Here is a 27,022-nt window from a genome sequence, read left to right as displayed (position 1 = left end):
CATCACCAGTGCAACATTCCCATCACCAATGTCCCAAATCTCCCTCCTCCCTACCCTCTGGGCATTCCCTCACCCTACAGTCACTGTGGTCTGAAAATATTGCTGGAAAATACTGCTGAGCTGGACCATGAAAAGGCCGTTACTCATGACAGGTGGACACACTTTGTAAACTGTGGCCCAGAGATGTCAAGTAATTTGCTCAGGTCATGAGCAAGACAGGGACATACCTAAGTCCATCCTGTGGGCTTCCTCATTCTTTGTCTTGGCCTATCTGCTTTTGGATTCACTTTAATTTTTTTTGTTCTGTTTTGTTTGTTTTTGGGTCATACTCAGTGGTTACTCTTGGCTCTGTGTTCAGAAATTACTCCTGAAAGGCTTAGGGGACCCTATGGGATGCCAGGGATTGAACCCAGGTTCCTGTCCTGATTGATAACAACAGCAGTAAAATAGCAGGGAATCTTTGCTTATTTGGTCGCAGAGACCATATCATGCTTCTGGGCATGTGTCTTACTTCTTGGAACAACCTCAGATACAACAGAAAGGGCAGGAAACAGGAGAACTGAGACATACCTAACTTTTCTCTGGAAACCGATCTCCTGTTTCTCTGTTGGATGAGGCCCCATAATGAGCTTCCCTTAGCTCTCAGGATGCCTCTGAGTCCTCCCTTATTCATTCCTCAAACACTCCAGAAAGACAACAGGAAGATTTTGGGAATAGCTTGGGGATGGGGATACTGTCTGAAAGCCATCCTGGCTTGCAAAATTAGCATTTGCCAGAAGAGATTTGGAGAAGCCCCATGCAGCCTGGAGAGGTGGGTGTAGGTCCAGGGGTAACCCCCTGGAAGGCCTGGAAGGGAGGGGAGGTGTTGCAGGGGATGGGAAAGAAAAGACTCTTATTAGACATCGGTGTGCAGATATAACAGTAGGTGCTCGGTGGAGAAGAACTGCTCTTCTGATTTTTTGGCAAATATTTTATGCACCAGGATGCACTGGCCACAGGCCAGGCAGCCTGACTGCAGAGTAGATGGAACCAAAAATCCCTGACTTGGGCACTCATGGATCATTGAGGGAAAGATCAAAGGGAAACAGTTATTGCAAATGTGGGAGTGCAGGTAGGTCTGTGGAGCCTATGAGAATGGTCCAAAAATGCATGGCCAGGGCCTCTTGTTGGACAGAATCGAAAAGAGGGGGAAACAGGAGGCTGAGAAAGCTAGCTAAGTGTGCTCCAGACTAGCTAGACAAAAGCCCAGGGACCCTACTCTGCTCTGTTACCTCTGGATCTGGGGGCCAAGTAAGAAGGACAAGGCAGAGCAAGCCAGATGGGTCACAGGATTTCTAATCTCATGGTAAAGTCCAGGACATGGACCCAGCAGTGGCTGTCTGTCGGAGGAAATGCCCCAGGAGCATGGCCAGCTGGGCTCAGGGGCACAGAGGGCCCACCCTCACCCTCACCTCATCCACCTTCCAGGGGCCATATGCATGAGGGGGAATCTCACTTATCCTGTGTGCTGCTGGGATTTCACAGAGGAGTCATCCTGGAGGCAGCAGAGGAGCCGGTGCCTCATGCTGGATGCCTGTGCTCATTGGGGTCCCATCAGAGCCAGCAGGATTTGGCTCAGAGAGCAGCAGGGCCAGCTGGCCAGCGGGATGCAGCCTCTGGCCAACAGTTGGTTCATGGGGGTGTATAAGAACTGGGGCTGGAAAACCCCCCTTGGGTCTCCTGTGGTTCTAGTTGAGAGGTGGGGGGCTAGGGACCGGAGGCCCCTCAAGTCTCCCACCCCTGACCCTGGGCCTGCCACCAGGACACCCACGGGGTGGAGGCTGCTGGGCCGGATGCCGGAAACGGGAGCCACAGGATGTGGTACCCAGACTCCTGCCAAGCCAGGGCTGGCCCTGAAGACAGGGGACGTCAGCACAGAGAGTCATTCAGGCAGGTTCCCCACAGCAACCCCAGTACCCCTGACAGCTCACACCCCTTCTTTCAGGGGCTGCTCTGGGCAGAGGAAGAGCAGGGGTGGGGAGTAAAGAGGAATGTGGTTTTCATGTAAAGTCTGAGACTCTGAGGCTGGCAGAGACAGAATCGGGGTGTGAGTGTGTGTTTGTGTGGGGGTGTGGGGGTGGGGTGGGGAGTTACTGTTTTCTTTTTCTTTCAGCTCTGGCATTGGTCTTTTCTAATTGGAGGTCACTGCAACTTTTGATTCTCCCTAGCCCAGTCTTTGAGCCCGCAGGAACTGCCCCCAGATCAGACTTGGCTAACAGCACAAAAGAATGGAGGATAAGAGAAAGGGCCCCTGGAGATGCTCTTGAAAGTCTACCCTGGGTGCCCCACCTCTGCCCAGGCCAGGAGTTTCCTTGTCTTTACAAATGGGAGGCCTGGGTCTAAGCCCCCAGCACACATGGTCCCCCCAACACTGCCAGTGTTGCCTCCAAGCCCAAATAAATACTTAAATAAAACAAACTGGTTTTCACAGACAGTTTTCTGGAGGTTCTAATGAATGGGGAACAGAAAGAGAGGGAGAGGGAGGGAGGGACAGGGGAGCGAGAGGAAGAGGGAGGGAGAGAGAGAGAGAGAGAAAGAGAGAGAGAGAGAAAGAGAGAGAGAGAGGAGGGTAGAGGGTCTCTTAAAGAGAAAGAAGAGAAATGAGAGTCAGAGCCATAGTATAGCAGGGTGGGCATCTGCCTTGTATGCAGCTGACCTAGGGTTAAGCTCTGGCATCCCATATGATCCTCAGAGGACTGCTAGGAATGATCCCTAAGTGTAGAGTCAGGAGTCAGCCCTGAGCACAGCCTAGCAAGCCCCCAAAAGAAGAGAAATAAGAAAAATCATGAGCTGAGATGCATGACTCTAGGATGTAGTAAAATCTTGGCATGGAAACTTCTCAAAAGAAGGAGACTCATTGTTTCCTACCCCTATCCCCCCACCCCATGGAATGTGACTATAGTGTCCCTTCCACAGGGACTCGGGGGCCCTGAGACTTGGAGAGTGGGGCTTTAAGCACAGGCTGGACTTAATGTGGGTGCTTTGGCTTTTGCGAGATGAAAGAGAACCAAGCAGGATCCAAGGGCTGGGGGAATTTCTCTACCCCAGGACACAGAGAAAACATGTCTGCTGAGCTACACGTTTGCTGAGCTTGTATTCCTTCTTGGGGCCAATTCTTCTTTCCTTTTCACTTAAACATTTTTTTATGTGGTGCTGGGGACAAAACCCAGGTCTCCCACATGCAAGGCAGACGCTGGCTTGCTGAGTCACTTCTTAGGGCCCATATGTCTTTATTTTCCTCTGAGCCTCATCTGGCCCTGGATTGCTCTACCCCAGGAAAAACTATAAGCAAATCTATAAAAGAACTGTTGGATTCTTTCAGAAAGTGTCAGATGACCTAAAGCAGCATTTCTCAAAGAGGCAGAATGGTAGACTTTCTGTCTTGCCATGATCAAGGCAGAAACCAGGCTGACACATGCAGAAAAACAATGCCCAAGTGCTGATTGCAGTTGTTTTCCTTTGCCCAAGAACAACCCTCGAGTCCAGCTATGTAATGCTTTCCTGGTGGATGGTAGAGACACAACATTCAGCAGCTCATTCATGTGTGGACTCAGTTCTGATCACTAGCTTCCTAATCCCTACTCCTCCTGGGCTTTGCTAAAGTGATGGAAGAAGCAGAAGGAAAGGCAGATGAAACTACCCAGTATCTCCCAGCATCACATCTGGCGGCAGGCTCTCCCAAAGCAAAAGAGATTTGTAGGGTCACTGGGTATATGCAGTGGGTTAACTACCAGCATTTTGTCCCAGTTCCCTAAGTAGACAATGTATCTGCTACTTCCCCAGCAGCCAGAGATTTGGAGGTAATGGAAGCAAGCTTCAATCTGATGTTTTCTATTGTGTGCATCATTGTTTTGTTATGGGGCCCAGGTTGACTGTATGCAAGCCAAATGCCCTACAGTTGTGCTATTGCTCCAGCTCATAGTGTGTAAATCATTCTGACTGCACCCCACATGCATTTTACACAGGTACTTGCACATTGCAGAACTGTTTTTTTGTTTTTAGTTTTGTTTTGTTTTGTTTTGTTTTGGGGTTACACCCAGTGGTACTCAGGGATTACTCGTGGCTCTGTGCTCGGGATACTATCTGGGATGACTGGAATTAAACCTGGGTTGGCCCATGCAAGACAAATGTCCTCCCTACTGTGCTATGGCTTCTGCTCCACATTGCAGAACTTCTATCATTGAAAAGGCCATTTCACCAAGAGGACTTTGCCTTGTCTTCTGTAGGGCTCTGCAATCTTTTACCTTCTCCTCCTCCTTCCCCCTCCTCCTCTTCCTCTTCTCCCTTCTCTTCTTCCTCCTCCTCCTCCTCTTCCTCCTCCTTTTCTTCCTTTTTGGGCCCACCCAGCAGCACTCAGGAGTAATTTCTGGCTCTGTGCTCAGAAATACTACTGGCACGCTGGGTGACCATATAGGATGCTGAGGACTGAATCTGGGTCAGCCACGTGCCAAGGCAAATGCCTTACCTGCTGTGCTATCACTCTGGCTCCTCATTTATCTTCTTTTATTTCATCTTTTTATCTGCTCAACTGCACATGTTTGGGGAAGTGGAGCACACCTGGTAGATCTTAGAATTTACTCCTGGCTCTGTGCTGACTCTTGGTGAGACTCAAAGGATCATATGCTGTGCCACAGATGAAACCCAGGTTGGCCACATGCAAGGTAAGTGCTCTGCCTGCTGTTCTCTCCAGCTCCTCATGTGCATGTTTAAAATTCTGCTTGTGCTCCTTCCTGTTGGCTTTGAGACCTTCGCATGAGTCTTAACCTGCAATTTAGTAAAGTCTGTAGTGTTTCTGCAGTCCAGGAGCTGGACTGGAATTAAACCGCCCACTCCACAGATGAGAGAAACACTGTGAAGAAGAGGAGCAGGTCTATCTCAGAGCAAACAGCCCAAGGAGGCAACATGGGAAGCAACTGAACAAGGAGCATGTGCTGGAGCCTGGAGAGGGCACAAGAGGAGCACCTTGGATTCATCTGTCTGCCCCTACAGCAGCACAAAGGGTGAAAACAGGCAGCAGCAGCAAAGGCCGGACTCCTTGGCTGGGGCTGCCAACAATGATCAACTCAGATGGAATTTAAGTGACCTGAGAAAAGGCAAAGGCAGGGAATTCTGGGAGTTTGGCCAATCATTTTAGTACAGAGTGGAGGCACTGGGCACACTACATGAGTTTTGGGGCCTGTTTTCCAGGAGGGAGACAGTAAGTCAAGGACGTTTCTTTTTTTTTTTTTTTTTTTTTTTGGTCACACCCGTTAGCGCTCAGGGGTTACTCCTGGCTCTATGCTCAGAAATCACCCCTGGCAGGCACAGGGGACCATATGGGATTCGAACCCACCGTCCTTCTGTAGAAAAGGCAAACGCCTTACCTCCATGCTATCTCTCCGGCCCCAAAACCTTTTTTTTTTTTTTTTTTTTTATTTTTTTGTTTTTTGGGACACACCCAGCGGTGCTCAGGGGTTACTCCTGGCTATCTGCTCAGAAATAGCTCCTGGCAAACACAGAGGACCATATGGGGACGCCGGGATTCGAACCAACCACCTTAGGTTCTGGGTCGGCTGCTTGCAAGTCAAACCGCTGTGCTATCTCTCCGGGCCCCAGTCAAGGATGTTTCAAAACCACCAAGTAAGTGCCCAGTTAGCTTTCCTGGTGTTATTTTTCTTGCTGTATTTGTCTAGGAATATGAAAACAGTGTTGGGATTTCTCACTGAATTCCTCTGTTGTTAGATTTGTTTTCTTTTTCCTTTTTCCCTGTGCTCCACAAAGAGGTCTAAAGGAAGGTAGCCCCATGGGGAAGTGTGTGCTTATTGGTCACAAATTCTTATCCGGGGAAGAGGATCTGACAGTAACACGTGGAAAACATGAACAATGCTGTGACATAGACAAAAACACCATTACTTGGGGCAGATGTTGTTGAAAGGATTTTTCTTTCTAGACTTCACAAGTGAAACTAAAACTTTAAAGGGGCGTGAGAGAGAACTCTAGAGGATGAGTGCCTGTATTGTGTGCAGGAGTCCCCAGGTTCAATAGTTAACACCACATAATCCCTTGAACACTGCATTGAGTGTTCTCATTCCCAAAGGGGAGGGAAGGGGATGTAGAGAGGGAGGGAGGGAGGGAGGGAAGAAGGAAGAGAGAGAGAGAGAGAGAGAGAGAAAGAGAAAGAGAGAGAGAGAGAGAGAGAGAGAGAGAGAGAGAGAGAGTCAGTCTTAGGTGCCAACAATACTCCCTAACTCACTAGTAAAGCTGCAGATATTCCAAAGTTTCTCACACTTGCGAGTGTGTGGATTGCTCACAGACCAAAGTTCTGCTCTCTCACTCTTTACCACCAGGCAGATGTGCCCATAACAGGAGAGGAAGAAACCTTCCCCAGTGACCTTCAGCAGTTACTTGAGTAATGACAAGGTCTTGGCTTCTAGAATGAACAGCAGAACTACTGCCAATGGATTGCACCATCAGTATCTTCATTCACCTTCAGCTAATAGATGTAAACAATGTTTAGCTGTTAAGCCTCTAAACATGGGGGGGGGGGGGGGCTGAAGAAGACCTTCCCTTCCAGATTCCTTTTCTGTGGACACCTCCTCTCTCCCAAATATGCAAACTCCAATCACCTGCTTTTTCCTAGAAGCCAACAATTTCTTTCTCTGTGTTCAGGGAGAGGAATCCATGAGTCATGGGAAAAATCCAGACTAGCAAAGACTATAATCTTCCTCTCTGCCTTCCCCACTTCTTCCCAGGCACCAGAATTTGTCCACTATGCTACCCCACTTTCCTAATCTCGGAATCTTTGCTTTGTGCATGTTTTGTTTTATTCAATTAGAACTGTGCTAAGACTGAGTTCCTGCAGGAGATAAAGATGTGCATTTCTTTTTTTTTCTTTTTCTTTTTTTTTTTTTTTTGATTTTTCGGGGCCACACCTGTTTGATGTTCAGGGGTTACTCCTGGCTTACTGCTCAGAAAATTGCCCCTGGCTTGGGGGACCATATGGGACGCCGGGGGATCGAATTGCGGTCCTTCCTTTGCTAGTGCTTGCAAGGCAGACACCTTATCTCTAGCGCCACTCGCCGGCCCCTGGTGTGTCTTTCTTTCTTTTTCTTTTTTTTTTTTTTGGTTTTTTGGGCACACCCAGTAACGCTCAGGGGTTACTCCTGGCTATGTGCTCAGAAAGTTGCTCCTGACTTGGGGGACCATATGGGACACCGGGGGATCGAACCGAGGTCCGTCCAAGGCTAGCGGCAGGCAAGGCAGGCACCTTACCTTTAGTGCCACCGCCCGGCCCCCTTGGTGTGTCTTTCTAATGTGGAATTTCATCTTGTGAGAGGGAGTCTCCGAGGATAGGGACAGGATGAACAAAGCAGGTTGGTGACCACACTTGCATGAGCCAGCAAATATCCATAGTGGGATAAAGCTACAGTACTGGTTGCCTCACACAGCTGAAGGGGTCCAGGAAAGGGTTAGAGAGGCTCAGTGCAGTCACTAAGGATAGAGGTCATTTCTTCCATGGCTCAGGGATTGGAGGACACATGAGTATATGTATTACACTCAGGGACTCCTTGGCTTAGCCAGGTACTACATGGTCTCCAGAGCAATCCACTCCCAGCACCTGGCAAGCACCTCCAGCAAAGCTGGTTGTGGCTCTGCACCAAAAACACAAAACTAAACACACCCACACACACACACACACACACACGCACACACAAAACACACACATACACATGGAGAGAGAGAAACACAGAGAGACATAGAGAGAAAGAGGACCAAAATAAGTGGGAATCAGCTCTTGGCTAACATCTTTTGCCTAACTGGAGAAGAGTAGAAACAGGTATCCGTTACTTATCCAATAACAGCTCCTGGGACAGAATGCTGCCTGCTGGTTGATGGAGGCAAAGGTTCACACTAGCACATGGAATTCACTGGAATAATTTTGGGCCATTGTTGGACACTGCCAGGAGGCCATCAGCATCCTCCAGCTCCCTGCCCTCACAGACCATTAGAAATAAAATTGGCTCCAGACATCATCAAATGGCCCCTTGGGGGGGTTGTGGTAGGGGTCGAGGAGAGAGGAAACAACAGACTCATTTTCTTGCCTGGCTGCCAGCACACACTTGGTTAGCACTAAATGTGTTAGGACAGATGAAACTACTTAATATTTTCCATCTGTATAATGGGAATCATCCGAGAATGAGTTGATTTAGGTAGACACATAGAACATGGTAATGCTCTACACATCAAAGCAGCTGAATAAATTAGTGATTCCTTTTATCCTTTAAAAATTGCAAACTCTCAATTATTTTCAGAAAGCAGAGATGAATGTGTTTCAATGAAAAACGCTCCATTATTTACCCTAGGCTGTCTTATTTTCAAGTTCACAGTTTAAAAATAAAGTACTTTGCATTTCAGATTAAAAAAAAACAACTAATGTCTTTCAGGAATATGAGCACCAGCTAGGGTGGGGCCCCCAAACCAAAAGGATCATCATCATCTTCATTGTTGTCATGGTCATAGTCATCATTGTTGTTGTCGTCGTCATCATCATCATCATCATCATCATCATCATCATCACCACCACCACCACCATTTCCTGCAATGGAAATGCAAAACTCTGCCAAACCTTCCTAAAGTTGAGCTCATGCTCACTGCCTCTGCAGCACCTCACTTTTTTTCACTCAGGAAGAGACAGTTGAGACATTACTAGACTGTTGCACCTTTTAATATGTGAAAAAGCAAAACCTGGAGCAAAATTTTTAGGGCCCTTAGGGGTAAGGGAAGGGAGGAGCCGGGCCTTACATGAACCCACTGATTCACGCACTGACTATGAGGCGTGGGCCTGCTCTGGGCCAAGTTTTGAAGCAAACTCTCTAGTTGAAAGCTGCAGAGTTAGAAATGAGATCTCAGACCTATTGGCTAACAGGGCAGAATAAGAGCACAGTGAGCAGGGTATTTGCTTGGCACACCACTGTCCTAGGTTTCCATCCCTGAGGGATTCCTGAGCACTGCTAGGGTGTGGTCCCCCCAAAAAATGAATAAATAAGCAATGTCTTCATGACCCTAGGTAAGTAATGTCATGCTTCATTAAAATGTACATTAATATTTAATAGTATTTAGTATTTGGGGTGAAGGTGGAAGTTGCCCACCTCCCAGGTGATGCTTGGGATCTTTCCTGGCTCTGTGCTCAGGATTCAACTTCTTTTTTTTTTTTTTTTTTTTTTTGGTTTTTTGGGCCACACCCGGCGGTGCTCAGGGGTTACTCCTGGCTGTCTGCTCAGAAATAGCCTCCTGGCAGGCACAGGGCGACCATATGGACACTCGGGGATTCGAACCAAACCACCTTTGGTCCTGGATCGGCCGCTTGCAAGGCAAACGCCGCTGTGCTATCTCTCTGGGCCCAGGATTCAACTTCTGACAGGGCACAAGGGATCATATCCAAGTGGCAAAGATGCAATCAGGGTTGGCTATTTACAAGGCAAGTACCTTCTCCCCCTGTACTATCTCCAGCCCCCGCTTTGTTGATAATAATAATGCTTATGTTTGAATAGGGCCCCCATTGTGTTTCAAAAATCACTTTCATCAGCCTCTCTGGAAGATTTACTGGATTAAGATCTATTGCAGACATTTAGCTTCCAGAAAGCGTAGTTTAGGGAGTCCTGATGGAGACTTCAAAACATCACACTAACAAGCCAAGTCAGAGGCTTGGAGATCACCAGACAAAGAAAGGCAGCTGGCCTAGTGATCTTTAGACTTTTCCTATGGTGCTTCAGGGTGCCTTGGGGCCAGCAATAGGTGACATGAAGAGCAAGAATTGGGGGACAAGCAGGGTGAAGTGAGGAATGAGGCTCTGACTAGGCATGGTAGCACCAACCTACATGATGGCCACCCCTGCCTCTGCTCAAAAAGCAGGACAAAGATTTACTTGCCACTTTATACCTTTATCACTCAGAAACACAACAGAACAGGGTAGGGGGGCATTGCTGGGAAGGTGTGAAGGAGACAATAAGGTGTAGGGTTGTGTGTGGGTGTGTGTGTGGGTGGTGTGTGTGTGTGTGAGAGAGAGGAGAGAGAGAGAGAAAGAGAGAGAGAGAGAGAGAGAGAGAGAAAAAGAGAGAGAGAGAGAGGAGAGAGAGAGATATGAGCTATACATTGTGGGATATGGGGGTGAGGTGTAGGGTAAGTGTGGGAGGGTTTGTGAGTGGTGTGAACTCTGTGTTGTGGGAGAGGGTCTGAGAGAAACTCTAAAAGGGGCACTAGAGATCACTTCTAGAACAGATGACACAACAGTGATGTTCAAGGGATTTGAGGATCACATAAAACTAGAGGTAAAGTCAAGAAGGAGGGGTCCTGTAGTTCTAATGTTGAGGAGAAATGGAGGGGGAAGAAGAACTGAAAAGTGATTTGTTTATAGCACCCCAAAGAGATTCTATCAAAAAAAAAAAAAAAGAGGAAAGGGCCAGAGCAATAGCACAGCAGGGGAGAAGTTTGCTTTGCATGCAGCTGACCCTGGGTTCAATTCCTAGCATACCCATATGGTCCCCCAAGCCTACCAGGAGTGATTCCAGTGTGCAAAGCCAGGAATAATCCCCGAAGTGCCACCAGATGTGGCCCCCAAATGAAAACAAAAAAAACGAAAAAAAGGAGAAAAGACATGTTTGGTTAGCCCATCCATCAGATGGTCAATCAGAAAACACTTACCCATGTATCAATTTGTTCAAGCTGTCTCAATTCCAAAATATAAATGAGCAAGTACCCTTTAGAGTAGAAATAGAAAAGTCTACATACAGACACATGGAAAATACCTTAGCATCAACTTCTCAAGAGCTGAACAATGATATTTCACAAGGGGGAACAAACTGGGTTTAAAGGTGAAGTGACACTGCAGAATAAAAATCCCAAGTATATGACTGATCAAAACGAACTTGACTGTAAGTCAAGTTTGTGTGTCATTTCTCTCTCTCTCTCTCTCTCTCTCTCTCTCTCTCTCTCTCTCTCTCTCTCTCTCTCTCTCTCACACACACACACACACACACACACACACACACACACACACACACACATAATATATATATATATATATATATATATATATATATATTACTCACCTGCCATTTTTGGCACATCAAACATGCATGCAACCCATCTTTGATGATAGTGGTTCGGAGACAAATCAAACTGTCATATCTCTAATATCTATAATATAGTTTTACACATTAGTAGAAAAGGGAGGATTCCTATAAAATTGTCAGAGAACTTGCAATTCACCAAAGAAAAGGGCAATAAGTCTATTGAAAATGTCAGGCCCCCATTAGCCATTGAAGAAGTGTAAATAAAATGTGAAGTGTGGAACCTGGAGAGATAGTGAAGCAGTAGGCGTTTTCCTTACATGCTAAAGGACGGTGGTTCGAATCCGGCATCCCATATGGTCCCCTGAGTCTGCAGGAGCGATTTCTGAGTGTAGAGCCAGGGAATAACCCCCTGAGCACTGCTGGGTGTGTGACCCAAAAACCAAAAATAAATGAATAAAAAAATAAAATGTGAAGTGTTATTGTGATTGGTGAAATTTAAACGTTTCCCTGAATCCTAACAGTGTTGCCAGGCCAGAGAAAAAAGCAGCCATGCTAGACATTGCCCACAGAATATAATTTGAGTTTTTCCTGAGGTACAATTTGATATATGCTGACAATTTGACTATATATATAGCTCCAATTTAACAATATTTATCAAAAGCCTCAAGCCATCCTGTGACTCAAGAAACTTTCTTTCTAGAAATAACTGAGAAATATAATCATAATTTAAACAAAATTTGCTATAACTAAGCTGTGATAACTGGAAAGAAATATAATAAAAATAACACAAATGTTGAGCAGCTGAGGTCTGTACAATATATTACGGTTTGGTCTGGAGGGCACAGCTCAAGTGTGCCCAGAATATTTGAGGCCCTGGATTCAATTTCTGGCACTGTGTGCTTGACTCAAAACACATCATAGTTAGGTGTGACCCCTATAAAAATCTGAAGAGTGGTTTGGGCTCTGTGGTACTCAGGTAGAATCTTGGCTCAGTGCTCAGGGAGCAGGAGCCCAGTATAGTAGCACTGGAGATTAGCTACCTGCAAGGCAAGTGACTTACCCCCGTACAAACTCTCTGACCCCTATGCAGTAAAATTTATTTTTATTTTTTAATTGTTTTTAGACACTGATTTATTTGTTTGTTTGTTTAGGTTTAGGGATCACACCCAGTGGTGCTCAGGGGGTTACTTCTGGCTCTGTGCTGAGAAATTTTCTCCTGGGCAGATCGGGGGTTCAGGTGAGAATCTGGGAGAATCAAACCCAGGTCCAATCTTGGGATAGCTGCATACAAGGCAAATGCCCTACCCCACTTTGCTATTGCACCCAGCCCCCAATTTTTATTTTTATTTTTATTTATTTATTTTTTTGTGGTTTTTTTGGGTCACACCCTGCAGTGCTCAGGGGTTATTCCCTGGGCTCCAGGCTCAGAAATTGCTCCTGGCAGGCACGGGGGACCATATGGGGATGCCCGGGATTTGAACCGATGACCTCCTGCATGAAAGGCAATACGCCTTACCTCCATGCCTATCTCTCCGGCCCCCTTTACCTTTTTGGAATCTTTTTTTTTTTTTTTTTTCGGGCCACACCGTTTGAATGCTCAGGGGTTACTCCTGGCTAAACGCTCAGAAATTGTCCCTGGCTTGGGGGGACCATATGGGACCCCGGGGGATTGAAACCGAGGTCCCTTCCTGGCTAGTGCTTGCAAGGCACTTTACCTCTAGCGCCACCCTTGCCGGCCCCTCCAATTTTATTTTTAATACTAAGTGCTATAGCCTACCTAATCTTTGCCATAAGAACTCATCACAATTTGGGCCCAAGAGATAGTACAACTCTGGTTTGAATCCAAACACCACATACGGTTGTCTGAGACAATAACAATGAGAATTCATCACTCTTTTATTTTTTTTCAAACTTTCTTTTTGGATCTATTGGCAGATAGTCTATTCTCCCTATAGGAAGAATTCTCCTTGAGGAAGACTGACAATTGTTGGAAAAATGTTTGAAAACCTGAATGAAGTGTGCAAGTTATGGTATTAACAAGGCAAGGTATTAACTAGGGTTCTCCTGTTCATAAACTGAAAGTTGTTTGGTTCTTTACCTAACATTATCAAATTTCTTTTTTTTATAATTATCTTTATTTAAACACCGTGATTACAAACATGATTATAGGTTGGTATGATTACAGTCATGTAAAAGAACACCCCCCTTCACCAGGTGCAACATTCCCACCACCATTTTCCCAGATCTCCCTCCTCCCCACCTCCCACACCTGTACACGAGACAGGCTTTCTACTTCCCTCAATCATTCACATTGTTATGATAGTTTTCAGTGTACATTATCAATTTCTTGCCAGATAAATGTAAGCTTGTTTACTCAGAAAGGAAAGATGGCGGGGGAATTCTATGAAAAACAAAAGGTGTGACTGAATTCACTATAGTAGTAGAGAGAATAGGGGAAAAGATAAATAAACCACACTTAATGTTATGGAGAAAGGGGATAATTGACAGTAACACACCACACTACCTTGCACAGTATTATAAAAAAATAGCACTTATTTACAGAGAACTGTTGGTTTTTACTGATGGTTTTGGATTCGAGTGGTTTCATGTCGGTTACTCAGTGTTTATTATGGCAAATGTATAAAATAATGACAGGGGGACTCTTAGAACTCATTGTGGAGCAAGTATATACATATAATTCTTGGCCAGTGGTTTTGCTATTTAAATCAAAATGACTGGTACTTCACTTTTTAAAAACATACAAAAAACTATTATTGTTGGGGGCCCGGAGAGATAGTACAGCGGCGTTTGCCTTGCAAGCAGCCGATCCAGGATAAAGGTGGTTGGTTTCGAATCCCAGTGTCTCATATGGTCCCCCGGTGCCTGCCAGGAGTTATTTCCTGAGCAGACAGCCAGGAGTAACCCCTGAGCACCACCAGGAGTGGCCAAAAACCAAAAAAAAAAAAAAAAAAAAAAAAAACAAAAAAACTATTATGTTAAAATTAAGAAAAAGGAAGGGAAGGAAAGCCATGGAATCATTGTTCATTATAGCAAATCATCTCCTGAGAAAAGGAGGGGAGGAGGAATGAGGGACCTTATGAACATATGAGTAAAAATAAAACAGCTTTCACATATTAAGTATGGATCATGGGGAGACTCAGTAGCACTCCTAGTATAGAATTTTGTGCAAATGTTGCAGCGCCATTATTATCATTATCCTCCTTACAAAAACAAAGGCATGGACTTCCAAGGACTTTCCTCCAGTGAGGGATGGGAGAGAGACTGGAGGAGGGGATGAACTGGGAGGAGTACAAAGAAGGGGAGGCCAAGGTCCACCAAAAGAAGAGGAGGCCAAGGTCCACCAAGAGGCTGAAGTGCCAGGCAAGAGGGTGCTGCTGAGCATGGAGCAGCAAAGTGACTGCAAACAAATAGAAGCCCAGTGGGAGCCTGCCTGGCAATCTGATATATGGCTGTCAGGAAGTGAAGGGAGACAGAACGGTGTACTAGGGTGGGGACTGTGATGAGACATCATGCAAGAAAAGGGTTCCTTGGACCATGGTAGAGGCATTTACAGGTGTGGGGTCCAGCAATGGTAGACATGAAAGATTCCATCTGAGTTGGGTTCAAGGGGTCTAAAGATGGAACAGGACAGCAGAGCCCAGAGAAGGGAAGAGCTTGACTATGGATGAAGCCAGGTATGTTGGGTCCTGGGCAAGTTTGCAACTGGGTGGCTCAGCTTGGGGCTGGACAGCAGAAAATGAGTGCATATGAATTCAAACCATTTGGGAGCAACTTCAGAGAGATTACTCAGTTTATTTTAAGTGAGAGTGGGATACTTATAATGTACCTCAGTCAAGCAGGTTAGGGGAAAGTAGGGTGTGAGCTCTGTATGTTTATGGAAAATCAGAATGTGATCTGTGTATTTAGGGAAAAGCAAGGTGTGAGCTGTGTGCTTAGGGAATTAGGGGGTTAGGGGAAAGCAAGGTATGTGCTCTGTGTGTTTAGCTACATCTCCCCCCCCCCCACATTTTTTGATGTTTTTGGGCCACACCCAGCGTTGCTCAGGGGTTACTCCTGGCTGTCTGCTCAGAAATAGCTCCTAGCAGGCACGGGGGACCATATGAGACCCTGGGATTTGAACCAACCACCTTAGGTCTTGGATCGGCTGCTTGCTTGCAAGGCAAACACCGCTGTGCTATCTCTCCTGCCCCTCCCCTTTTCTATTTGCTAAACGTAAGAATTGAAATGGCTTGATAGGGCTGTTGGACTATTTTCTCCATAAGAGGCAAGGTCCCAGAATCTGTAGGTATGACAACACCAAAGTTCCAATAACGGGGTGACCCACTTCCATACTTTGAGTAGATCTTATTGCTGTGTCCAATCACTGTTCAATATTGTGATTGACTGCAGCCTGGATGCCAGAAGGTGGCGTAAGTAATTCTGCCATGTTTTTTGGGCAAAAGCTTGCATCTAAACTGAGGTTTGGAGAGTTTGCCTGTTGACTGCAGTGTAGCGATGACAGCATTAGACCCCAAATTGCAGCTATCGGAGTCAGATGGATCTGTGATGTATGAGTCATCATAATAGGGTATGTCAAGAGTCTTTTCAGGTTGACTGGCAGCCATACTTGTGACATAGCTTTTAGTAAGATTATGCTGTGGGAAAAATCTTGATTTGAAAGGGAAGAGTTAAGAACAAATAAACAATGCACAATCATGACAAAAAAAAAAAAAACCTTTTAGGACAGGGTCAAAAGAGAGGTGGCCTTAGGCAAGCACATAGTGCTGTTTCATGTAGAAAGAGTAGTTATTTCAAGTGAGAGAGGTGATTAGAGATATATTAGCAAGAACCCAATTAAATAATCTTGATAAAAGGAACTTACGTTCCTAGAGCCAAAGCCATTTCATGCCTTAAAAGGGTGTGTCTGGGGGGCCCCGGAGAGATAGCACAGCGGTGTCTGCCTTGCAAGCAGCCGATTATCCCATAATGTCCCCCCATGCCTGCCAGGAGCTATTTCTGAGCAGACAGCCAGGAGTAACCCCTGAGCACCACCAGGTGTGGCCCAAAAATCAAAAAAAAAAAAAAAAAAAAAAAAAAAAAGGGTGTGGCTGAATTACATTGGATTCCAGCTTGAGGCCTTAATATCCTCTATGGGCTCAGAAAATGGTTTTATTCACCAAAACCATGTTCTTGAAATAAAACATGATTTTCTCTCCACCTTTATAGTAAAAGCAGCTGTCATTTTGCATAGGCACTGTAAAGACTGGATAATAACTTTTAACCTAGATATAGGTTAGAAGGTGGCCTTATATAGGTTAATGTGGCCTTAAAGCAGGACGCTTTTGGGTTAGATTTTCAATTGCAGGTTTCAGACCAGTCTTTTAGTTTGCCTAATCCCAGAGGGGTCCTTTCTTCTAGGTCTTGGGAGTGATAAAGGCTCCCTTTCCCACTATTTTCTTATAGTTAGTGGCTGTATCGTTAAGGCATTACCTTTGATCTTTTGGGCTCTCCCATATCCCATGTCAGTTGCCAGTGTGGCACAAAGTCTACCCCAGTTCTATCTGGGGACTTCAGTGGGACCCATGTTTTTGGGATGTTAGGATGTTGAGCCTAACTCCAATGGGTCCTTTTCTTCTAGTTAATGGCTGCCACTTTAAGACATCACATAGAGCCCTTGGGCTCTCCCATGTCCCATGTCATTGCCAAGGTGGCACAAAATCTGCTCCAGTTCCATCTGAGATCCTCAATAGAACCTCCACTTTGGGGTGTTAGGATGTAAGGCCAATCTCAGAGCAATTGAAGCTTAAGACAAGCCAATAGGACAAATGTTCAAGATTCTGTAATATTTGCTTGTAACATCTAAATTTTGGAGTCCCTACGTCTAATATATGGGCACTCCTTTACCATTTCTCAGTAAGACATCCCATTTCATTGGCTCTATGAAAAAATGATACTGCCACAAAATATTAAATATGTAAAAGCTATTGAGAAAAACTATCCTTTCATTATTAGCATAGCTGCAATTTACCTGTTAGCAATGGGCCATAAAGAAAAAGAAGAACTATTAAGATCTATAAAGGTAGAACACATAGTTTTTTGTTGTTTTTTTTGGTTTGTTTTTTGGTTTTTTTTGGGGGTGGGGTTTGGGCCACACCCGTTTGATGCTCAGGGGTTACTCCTGGCTAAGCGCTCAGAAATTGCCCCTGGCTTGGGGGGACCATATGGGACACTGGGATTCGAACCAACCACCTTTGGTCCTGGATCGGCTGCTTGCAAGGCAAACGCCACTGTGCTATCTCTCCGGGCCCAGAACACATAGTTTAACCAGCAATATAGTGACCAATGCAAATAGGATCAAGAGAATAACCTAGAGGAAAGTTAAAAGGGGGCTTCGTTCTTGTCCAGAAACTGAGACATTAAGAAAGCAGGACAAGACTGCTATTTTTAGGGGAGACCCAGGTGTAGGGGGTTCTGAGAACAATTTCCTTTGTGTCCGATCCCTAATGTGGCTTCATGATGTGTTGAAAGAGCTAGAAGTCTTTTTGGATCTTGGTGAATTAGACTTCTGATGAGGTGTAAATGGAAACTCAGAGTCTCTTGGTGGGGTTTCTATCTATAGAAATATAAGGATAAACTTTTCCTTAGATGAGGAGGTTTCCACTCTTTGGCAATTTTCATCTATATAGGTGAATTAACTATTTCCTGAGCCAGTGCACCTTCTTGAAAGTGTGATGGGCCCAGAGAGATAGCACAATGGTGTTTGCCTTGCAAGCAGCCGATCCAGAACCAAAGGTGGTTGGTTCGAATCCAGGTGTCCCATATGGTCCCCCGTGCCTGCCAGGAGCTATTTCTGAGCAGACAGCCAGGAGTAATCCCTGAGCACCTCAGGGTATGACCCAAAAACCAAAAACCACAAAAAAAAAAATAAATAAAAAAGTGTTGTTCTGCAGATATGTGGAACTCTCCTTGAGGTAAATTTTTTTTTTGGGTCACATCCCGCGGTGCTCAGGGGTTACTCCTGGCTGTCTGCTCAGAAATAGCTCCTGGCAGGCACGGGGGACCATATGGGACACCGGGATTCGAACCTACCACCTTTGGTCCTGGATCGGCTGCTTGCAAGGCAAACGCCACTGTGCTATCTCTCCGGGCCCTCCTTGAGGTAAATTTAAAGAAAATGTTAGGGATAAGAATTCAAGCAGGAACATAAGTCCTTTTAAAATGTTTTAATAATTGTGTTTTGAAGGTCCTGTGAGTATGTTCAGCAAAGCTTTGTCCCTGAGGAGTATAGGGAACACCAGTGCCATGTTTGATTTGCCATTCATTACAGAATAATTGAGAAGTTTTACTAGTATAGGCTGTGCCTTTATCAGTATTGATGGTATGGGAATGTCGATGACAGAAAAACATTGTTACAAAAAGGAACAAATGGCCTTAGCTCTTTCAGAAGTCATAGGAAATGCTCATAGAAAGCAAGAATAAATGTTGATCATTATATGAGGAAATGTGTTTTTTTTTAAAGATGACATGTGTGATAACCATTTGTCATAATTCATTTGTCTGCAGACCTTGGGGATTAGGCTGGTCACAAAGAGTACAATGTAAAGGACACAGACAGGACAAGCATGGCTTGTAATGGGCTGTGATAATGTACATAAAGGTGACAGGTGTTTGTGTGTAGAGCCTGATGGTCTTACACAGGAGAAGTAAAGACTGGCACCACTTAGTGATCAGCAGTTTTATTTCCTTGAGCTATTGGTCCAGGGAGACCAGAATAAAGTCTAATATGAATAATAAAACTAGTTTCAGGGTGCTTTTGTAAGAGAGCTTGTAATTGATGAAGTAAATCCTGAACCACATGGTTATAGGGATTTAGGGAAACAGTAATGATCTAAGGTAAAAGGCCAAACACAAAGGCTGTGCCATTCACCAAATTAGTGGTCCTGACACTTGGGAGAGTAAATAATCAAGTGGTGAGTTCTACTTGTTGGGCAAAATTGTAGTCAGTATATACTGTTGTGGCCAGTGAAGGCCTAAAGATCCTGGCTCCCCCTGAGGAGGAGATGCCAATGTAATATACTGGAGCATTGGGGATGGGAGAGGAGCAGATGATGAAAGTGATTATAAAAGGAATTGTTTTTGAAAAAAATCCCAAGCTTTCTCAACTGGGTAGTGGGAGAAAAGTTCCTCTGAGAAATCAGCTAAAGTTCTTTAAAAACATCACTGAGGGCAAAATGGAGTCAATTTCTTCTTAGACATGGGTAGAACAATAACCTTAAGATCATATCCCAGTAGAGCACACACTCTCAACCTTCCTTTAATTATAAAGGTAGCTAATAACTCCGAATATATGAGGTTGTTTATAGTGTAAATATAGCCATTCTAGCAGTCCTGATAGTTGTGCAATTGCTGCAGTGGGTGACTGAGGAGTAGCAAAGAACAATAAACATAATTTTTCTTCAGGATAAAACTGGAAAATATAGGACTTCTGGAACTGGTTCATCTAGGGCAGAGTCTTTTTCAAGGGTGAGGAACAAATTACTAAATTCTGAGTTGGGAATGCTGAGGGAGAGGTAGATCCAATTAATGTCTGCCAGCAAGTTTTGAAAGTAATGAAGAGTTTTGGGATCTTTTTAGTAGATGAAAATTTTCTTGGGATGCACTGTAGTGTACTTAAGAACATAACTAGGGCCAGAGAGATAGCATGGAGGTAAGGGGTTTGCCTTTCATGCAGCAGTACGGTGCTCCGAATCCTGGCATCCCATATGGTCCCCTGTGCCTGCCTGCCAGGGGCAATTTCTAAGTGTAGAGCCAGGAGTAACCCCTGAGTGCTGCTGGGTGTGACCCCCCCCCCAAAAAAAGAACATAATTAAATATTCATATAGCGACAGCATCTGAATTTTCTCTATGGCAATCTGTAATCTGGCCACTGGAAAACATGCCATTGCAACCTCATATAATCTCTGAAGCTTTTTGTCATTATAAAATACAAGCAAGATATCATCCATATAGCAAATAATATAAGCATGGGGAAACATTGCATGAGAAGGGCATAAAACCACACCAACAAAATATTGACACATGGTAGGAGAGTTAGTCATTCTCTGGGGTAGAACAATCCACTGTAACCTGAGCATAGGTGCCTGATTGTTAGAGGAGGGAACAAAGAATGCAAAACATTGATGGCAATCTGGATGGATAGGAATGTTATAAAAACAACTTTTAAATCAGTCACATCCAGCAGCCAGTCTTTAGGAATCACTGTAGGGGATGGAAGGCTGGGTTGGAAGGTCCCCATGGACACCATGATAGAATTAACATTCTGCAAATCAATCAACAGCCCCACGTTCCCAATTTCTTTTGTATAACAAAGATAGGAAAATTCAATCCCAAAAATGAAGTTTCAATATGTTCTAATTTAAACTATAACTCTACCAAATTTACCAGTACCCTTAACTTTATGTAGTTGAGGGGTCACTGTACATCCACACAGGATTCAAAGACTTCCACTGAATGTGGAAGGGTGGTGGACGCTTAGGCTCAATGGCCCCAATTAAAAAGCCAGGGCTTCTGAATTAGGGGCCAGAGAAGGGGCTGGAGGAGTAACCATAAACTGAGTTGCCACTGTTGGTGTAAATCTTGACCCCATAGATTCAGGGACCTGAGGGCTACATAGGGCTGGAAGGTGGCTTTAATCCTCTCTGGCCAAGTTTAGTCATTTGGCACTCTGTTGGACAGAGGAAGAAAGCATGGTACCCACTCAGTGTGAGTCATAAGGGATTGCTTGCAAAGTTCAGTTGTGGAGCCAGTATTGGAAAGAGAGGATAGATATATGTGTTAATCATTCCTTTAAAATTCTTCCCATGAATCTCAAGAGTTATGAGTGGGCACTTGTTGTCTGTAAGAGTAGCAACATAGACCAACCAGGGGATTAGTGCTACCAAAATATCCAGTCCTGGGGTGAATGGATTTGCCAGGCATAACACAAAGAAGGAAGAGAAGTTGAGCAACGTGCACTCCCTTTTTAAAAGTCCAAACAGTTGGTACTGAAATGAAAATTGCTATTTCCCCAGTATAACCAGAGTCAATGACTCCAACATGGATAGTGATTCCTTTGAGAATCAGACTGCTTCTCCCTAGGAGTAGACCTATAGTGCCTGCCGGAATTGGCCATTTTCTACCAGATTTTAATTTGTAGTGTACTGGGCTGGTGCTATAGTAATGGTGTTAGGGTAGGTAATATCCAAGGCAGCTCTCCCTGTGGTAATAGTCTGTTGATTATAGCTCTGTACATTCAGGTTGGTGGGGATGGGGGATGCAATTGAGAGTATCCCCTTATTCTGCAGTGTCTGGAGCCTTCTCCACTTTTCCAAGACAGGATTATTGGGGTAATATCTTGCCCAATAGTCTCCCCTTGCATCATGGACAAGGTAGACCTTATCTCCAGGGGACAGGGCCAGGAGGGTCCCCATATTCTCTAACAAAATGGCCCAGTTTACCACAATTAAAAATGTTAACCTGAGCTTGTGAGGCCTGGGCTTGGTCCCTTTTTTCAGTTTTCTGAGATAGGATTACTAGACATCAAATTTTGAGTAGCAATATTTTTTTGTTTTTTTTTGTTTGTTTTTTGTTTTGGGGGTCATACCCAGCAGTGCTCAGGGTTCCTCCTGGTTCTACACTCAGAAATCACTCCTGGCAGGCTTGGGGGACCATATGGGATGCCGGGATTCGAACCAACGTCCTTCTGCATGCAAGGCAAATGCTCTACCTCCATGCTATCTCTCCAGCCCACTTGAGTAGCAATCTTTTGCCTAGTGGTTTCTCCGCTACACCTTGGACAAAATCCAGGTGGTGCTCTCAAAGGGTCAAAGCTGTGTGTGTGTGTGTGTGTGTGTGTGTGTGTGTGTGTGTGTGTGTGTGTGTGTGTGGCTACATTCCCTGCAGAAACGACAATTAAAAAACTTATCCTGAGTTTGGCTCTGCACTACATAGGCCTCAATAGCATTCAACTATTATCATCTCATAAGTCAATCTGACCCTGAAATTTTTCTCCTAGAATGGCCTAAGGTGTGGAATTTTGTCGTGGCCTTCTCACTGACCCACATTTTCCCTTATATAAAGGTTTTAATCATAAGCTTCATTGGGAACTATGTCTAGGAAGTCTCTAAGGGGGAGCTTTTCTACTGAGCCGTTTTCAGACTCTGAGTTTGAGGTGATAGCCTGATGATGATCATACATCCATACATCCATACATACATCATACATACATCCATACATCCATACATCCATACATACATCTGCCTCATCTGATGTACTGGAGGTTAAATTATACCTGGGAGGTGATCTCTCTGGTCTGATGTCAGTAGTGAGTGGTAAATTACTGGCCCTGGGAAGGGCCAGATGAGAACATGGTAATGTTCTCCATGGTAATGTGGATCCCTGGCTGATATGTAGAGAGAGGGCAGAAGCATCAAAAAGGGGTGTTTCAAGCTCCTGTATTTCTGGTTCCCAGAGAGAAGTCAGGGTTCTTCCCATCTCCCGGGAACCCCAAAGGCACTGCGCATTGCTGTCTGTTGTCTGCCTTTGCTCCATCTCACTCTCCTGGGGCCCAGGTACTGGCAGCTCTCAGCCATGCTGGTTCTTCTGCTGCAGCAGGAGCAGGCGCAGCTGGGGTCGGAGCTGGAGCAGAGCCCAGGAGCTGGGCAAGGCATGTGCCTGCTGGAACCAAAACCTTCATGAGTTTCCCAGCTGGAGTCTGAAGCTCAGAATCTGGGGGCAGTCTTGGCTTGGGGTTCTATGCCAAAGCCTATCAGGAGCCTGCTTCAGCTTTCCAGGGGTGCTGTTAGATTTGAACATGATGTGAGCACTGCCCTCTTTCCCCATATCAGACAGAGATCCCCCAAATCATCTTGCTGTTGACAAGACTCCTAGTGGAGTCTGGCATGACAAGGCTGAGTGACTCAGGGAGGAAATGTCAGAACTGAGAGATGTGGCTGAGAAACTGCACAGCCTTTGGGGGAATGGTTGTAACATGAGAACCGAACAGAGAAAGCAAAGCTCCTAGCTCCCTTGTTGTCTGCCTGTGACTGGCTCTCCCGATTTAACCTGAAAGCCATCAGATGGGATCAGGAGAACAAAAAAGTATGGAGCAAAGGAACAATGTATGTGTGTTGGGGAGGGGTCAATGTGGGGGTTCTGAGGGCCCAATATACATGAGGCATCTACTTTACCACTTAGCTATATCCTCAACTCTGGGAATGCATTTCTAGGGAGGCTTCCCAAGCAGTGCTCAGGGGCCCAAAGGCTTATCCTGGTGATCGCAGTCAACCTGGCTGGCAGCTCAATGCAAGGTCCCAAGGACTTACTGTTCAGGACTCCAGTGTGTGGGGATTACCTGGGTCACACTGACAGTGCTGGGGGATCTCTAGGCCACTCTCAGCTATGTACAAACAATGCCATTTGGCACAAAACAAAAATACCCCTGTGTATGTCCTTGACACTAAAGACATTTTTTGATTAAAGGAATTTTGACTAAGGAATGAATCCTTTTTTCTTGTCACTTGAACTAGATTAGGGAGATACATGCCAGAGCCTCGTAACTGAAGTTAATAAGGATGGACTTTCCCAGTGTCAGGCTGCATTTATGCCTCTCACCAGTACTCTCTAAATCCTTATCATAGTCATCTGGGCCATTGTCACCAGCATTTTGTTTCCCAGAGGAGATCAGACAGAGAGAAAAGAAGCAGCACGTCCAAAAAAATATACAGCAAGTGGACGGGGATCTATAATCTAAATGCTAGCAAATGTTTGGTATTTGGGTGTAACCCCAGCTCTGTGTTCTGGGCTCTCCCCTGGTGCTACTGGGGACCATGGGGCTTAAACAAAGACTTCCCACATGCAAAGCATGTGCTCAGACCATGAAGCCCTTGTCCAGTGCTAACACTAGCATGTTTAGCTGCTAAGCTTCCCCCTTTTTTGGGGGGGGGATTTGAGCCACACCCAGCAGTGCTCAGGGATTACTCTAGGCTTTGCACGCAGAAATCGCTCCTGGCAGGCTCAGGGTACCATATGGGATGCTGGGGATCAAACTCAGGTCCGTCCTAGTTCAGCTGTGTGCAAGGCAAATGCCCTACCTCTGTGCTATCACTCTGGCCCCTAGCTGTTAAACTTCTGCTGCTTCTGAACCTGACCATTTCCAAAGCACGATGGAGGAAGGTGAAAACTGACTTGAAAAGCATGGCCACCACTCAGAGATCTGTCTCCTGAGAGACCTACACTTCCCAAGTGGCTGCTGAAAGAGCCTTAGCAAACCTTGCAGTGCAGGCTATGGGGCACTGGGAAGAGGCTGATGGGGGTCTGGTAGAGGGAAACTAGGTGTCTCAACTGAAACATTATGGAGTGAGCCAAGTCCTGGTGCTGGCATGGGTAGGACAGCGCAGACATAATGTGCTAATAACGATTACTTCTGGTCGTGCCTTCCCTGGGATTGGTTTATTGGCATGTCCCAATAGGAACCATCCATTGCTACCACGCTGCCCCTGGCCATAGAATGACCCTCCAAAATGTCACATGTGTGAGGGTCAGGGGGTTCCTTTGGATTGGCCAAACAAACAGTGAGGAAAGAACAGAATCTCCACCTTGTCTGCCCCCCCCCCCCCACTTCCCAGTGGGCTGTAAGGAAATGGAAAATAATAGCTGGGAGGTGTCCTGGCTTCTCACAGCCCTCTTGCATTTAATAGCAAGAAAATGGGCAGGGAGGGGTGTTTGCACAATCTCTGAGGGAGCTGGAGATTCTATAAGGCGGGAGGCCCGGTTACATCATAAATCATGGTATGGGAACAGCGTACTGAGCCAAGGCCCAAAGAACAGCCAGTTCCTACAGGGAACAAAACATGATGTGCAGGAAACTTCTCACCACTGACCAAGGGGTCTGCTCTCGGATACCACCCCACCCCCTAAAAGGAATCTCCTGCTCAGCTTGTACCCCAAAGGGCAAATTTGAGGTAGAATGCTTAGCTTACCACAGGGTTTGTCAGGCCCCAGAGTGAGAAGTAGTTTGTTTTGAATGAATGGAGGAATAGTGGGAAGCCCCTCAGTAAGGATGAGTATGATATATTACAGGATCTCCACATGATCTAGATGGTAAAACCAGCAAACAGATCTTCAGATCAACAAAGCTGAAAACTCTCCACCAACCTGGAGTATTGGTAGCAGGTACATTTGAACTGGACTTTCTCTGCCCCTAGGGAAAGGAAGGATGTGTAAGATCCTCACCTTCTAGAAGATGGTTCAGTGCATGCCCTAAGGCAGCCGGGTTGTTACAAAAGCAAGGAACATTATAAAAAGCATACATTGTCAGCTAGGAAGAAGATTAAGTATTCCTAGGAAATCTAGAAAGACTTCTTGAAGAAGTGGCAGCTCGGAAGAGTTACAGGGTGCAGATAGGGTGCGAATTCAAAGCAAAGGGCTGGGACCAGAGTAATAGTTCAGCGGGTAGGGAGCTTGCTTTGCACATAGCCAACCTAGGTTTGATCCCCGGCATCCCATATGGTCCCTAAGCATTACCAGGAGTGATGCCTGAGTGCAGAGCCAGGAGTAAGCCCGGGTGTGGCCCCAATAAATAAAAAAAAAACAGCAACTTCATGGGTCTGGGGAGGTCTTGAGAAAGGGCTAGTCCTGAGCTGTTCATGTGCACTGGAAATCCAGAGCTTCACAGGCCAGGAACGCCCAGAAACACCACCAGGGCTCAGATGGCTCGAGCTCTTCAGCAGAGTCATTACATTTCTCTCTGGGAGGCTCAGTTTTGACAAGCAGTTAAGTTACAAAATGAAGCTAAGGGAGGCTGGCCAGCACTGGCCACTAGTTCATGCAAAAGTGCCCGAGATTTTTTGGGAAACAAAACAAAACAGAAAGTAAAATTCTTTTTTCTTTTAATTCTTTTGTTTTTGGTTTGGGTCCATACCTGGCAATGCTTAGGCCTGACTTCCTGGCTCTCTGTACTCAGGAATTACTGTTAGCAGTGCTAGGGGTGTGTGTGCGGGCTATGGGATGCTGGGGATTGAATCAGGGTCATCCACATGCAATGCAAGAGCCCCACCCACTGTACTATTGTTCCAGTCCAAGTCAAAATTTTTCAAACACCCCCACCCTCCACCCTCTCACCTGTTTCAGAGAGTGAGAGTATGGGTAGCAGATTAATAGGACGATCTGTAAGCAGGAGCTCAGATGGTCAGCCTCAGATTTGCTGTGGCATCAGGCCACTCTCTTCCAAGGGTGAACATGGGGTTCTGAGCTTTCAGCAAACTCTGCTGTCCATGAGTGCTTCCTTGAATTTCTGGCTGGCCTAAGCTATTGCCTCACCAGCTGAGAGATAGGTTATTACATATTGCACAAAGGCCCAGAAATCAGCTCAAACCGAGCCAGACTGCTGCCACTTTCTATGCAGCGCACGGACGCCATCACTGTGAAGGAAGGAAAGGAAGTAGTAGTGCTAGCTGTCATGCATGTGTTTGCTGTAATAAATGACCGCAAACCTCGCAACTTGCCATGTACATTGGCTGTTTCATAGTCTGAAGGCTGGAAACGAGACTTGACAGTCATGCTGGACAACAGTCCAGATGTGGTCAGGGCTCTGAACTTACAGGAGGTTCTAAGGGAACATTTGCTTCCATGTCTCACCAGTGTCTGAATGCTGTCCACTCTCCATGGTATGTGGCCTCGTTCCTGCCTTGAAAGTCAGATGCATCTCTTAGAAACATCCAGCCGGCACCTCCTGGATATTGCTTGGCTCCTGGGAGTCAAAGTTGGTGCTTTGGCACTTATTATGTTATGTTTTTCTATTTTCCCTCCCTTCTCCCCTGATTTCCAAAATCAGGCTACTGGTGGTTTGGGGATTGAATTTGAATTCACTGAGGTGAAAAAAAAAATCCTTGTGT

Source organism: Suncus etruscus, chromosome 7 (assembly GCF_024139225.1).
Source record: "Suncus etruscus isolate mSunEtr1 chromosome 7, mSunEtr1.pri.cur, whole genome shotgun sequence".
Classification (NCBI taxonomy): Eukaryota; Metazoa; Chordata; class Mammalia; order Eulipotyphla; family Soricidae; genus Suncus; species Suncus etruscus.
The sequence above is the reverse complement of the archived record's forward strand: the minus strand, read 5'-3'. Positions refer to the sequence as shown.